The following is a 2,344-nucleotide window of genomic DNA, read 5'->3' as shown; positions in this document are numbered from 1 at the left end:
GTACATGGCAGGGGGCACAGAGGTGTTTACAGCAATTTTCCCTCATTCGATGTCTGAGTTTGGTTCAGGGCTTGTAAAACGTTAAGACATTATTCCAGTCTGTTACACTCACTTGAGTAATAAAGGCTTTCAAAAGCCCATTGCACACTTGATAAAAAAAAACAGAGGAGGAAAGATCTGAGAGTTTTTCTCTCTCCTGAGTGTATGGAATTGCAATACTATTATTATCTAAAATGGTATGAAGAGATGCCTAAGAGCCATGGAACAAACAATGGATATATTAATAAAAGTTAATTTGTATAGAATCAGTATAAGTATGGGGAGCCGTAATCAGAGGGGATGATTTTTAAGGATTGTGGAGGACTGCTTATCTTGTAGTGTATACCACTGTCAATCTCTGAACAAGAGCAAAAAAAAATCTATAACACTGGCAACATATTGGTAGAAACTAAAACACAGCATATATCAAATTCCAGACAGTCATTTTCTCAGCTCGTAGATATGCCCAGATTCATTCTCAGCCAAGCGTAGCAAGACTCATCCATAAACCAATTTGTAGCATCAAAACTCGATGTGTGAGACTGATGATACACTCACTCTCCACCTTCACCTACAGACTGCTGGTCTCAGGGAATATTAAACAGGCTCATAGCCAGCCCCAGTCTCCATCTATAAAACTAAATTGAATCGCTGCAGCATTTCCTGAATATCACCATCTAAAATTCATGTAACTGCATTTTTTCAACAAAATTGTGCTTTTGTGACAATAGAAAAATCAAACAGTACAGCACAGTACAGGCCCTGAACACTGCCACTTTAAAAAGGTTATTTTATCCTCGGTTTTTTTGAAGACAGGTTGTAAGGGCAGAGGTTTCTAGCCTGAGTCAAAAATTTAAGAGGCCTTTAGGCTTTTATTTTTAAAAAGGGAGTTGTAGCGATAGGTGTGTGGCCATTTCTCCCAGATCAGGTTTTCTAGTTTTTTTTTAAAAAAGCTGGAGGAGTCGAAGCTGTTTGGGGTCCCAGAAGGTTTGGAAGCTTCAGTAAATAATTCCTGACTGTAATTTTCTCAGAGATCTCACTTGATGTTGTCCTCTCCTAGATTGGGAAACCATCAGTAAGAATCTGTGTTTGAATTTACCTTTTTGCCAAGGGATGTTACTATATTGGAACAGTTAATTAGTAATAGGTGCTGTATCTATTATTTGGTTAGGTTTTCCACCAGTAAGTTATTCTAAATTCCTCTTTCTTCTGTTTGTATTTTAACTACAGTGTTTAAATATATCAGGTTTTGCTTAATGGCCAGTAGTTTGACCACTTGCATCACATCTGGAACAAGCATTTCACATCTACCTATAAACTAAGGGAAAAGTTAGGGTCTAGGCTACCATCTTAAAATATTGAGGGGGAAATCTAGTCTGATCCATAAAACTGCAAATTTTTAATGAAACAACTTGCACAATGTTCAGACCTTGGTAATTCGTCTTCAAATCACATGGGCACGGGAATTAGGAGTAGGCCAATCATCGCCTCTTGCCCGTTATGTATTTTTTTTTGCCGTGAATTAGTAGGTGAGAGATCATGGGTTCAAATCTGCAACAAGATCAGGATTCAAGTCCCTTCTGTTCCAGGGGAGTGCGCTAACACCCCTCAACGGGTTACTGAAAATATCTGTTCTAAACATCTGGAGAAGAGGGGAGTAGTGGCAGCACGTGACTTAAGACCAGATAAACGCAGAAGTAGAGAATTCATATGTGAATAAAAGCAAAATGCAGAGGCCGCTGGAAATCTGAAACAAACAGAGAATGCTGGAGAAACTCAGCAGATCGAGCAGCATCGATGGTGAGGAATTAACGTTTCGACTCCAGCGTTTCAGGACTCGTCCGTGAAAATAAAACAAAGAACCGCGATTGCTGGGGATCAGGAACACACAGGAATAGAAATTGTTGGAGAAACTCGGCAGGTCTAGCAGCATCTGTGAAGAGAGAAAACAGAGTTAACATTTCGAGTTCAGCGAGACACTTTTTCAGAGATGCTGCGGGACCTGACGAATTTCTCCAGCAATTTCTGTCTCGTGGCTTGGTGTCAAATTTTGTTTGATAATCCGCCTCCCTGCGAGGAACCTTGGGACTTTCAAACAGCAAAACCATGTCAGAGACAAACATGTCACCTTTCGAACACCGGCTGCCGTACCCACAACGAAAAGAAAAACTCCTAACACGTAACCCATCAGCCAGCAAATAATTTCTGGGGATTGAGCTCACGCCTTTGTATCTGACCCTATCAGACCCTTAGCCTGAGCTCGTCCTCCTTTATGTCAGGCAGCTGCTTAGAACATTCGCACAGC

The sequence above is a fragment of the Stegostoma tigrinum genome, chromosome 35 (genome assembly GCF_030684315.1).
Source record: "Stegostoma tigrinum isolate sSteTig4 chromosome 35, sSteTig4.hap1, whole genome shotgun sequence".
Lineage (NCBI taxonomy): Eukaryota > Metazoa > Chordata > Chondrichthyes > Orectolobiformes > Stegostomatidae > Stegostoma > Stegostoma tigrinum.
Note: the sequence above shows the minus strand (reverse complement) of the source record.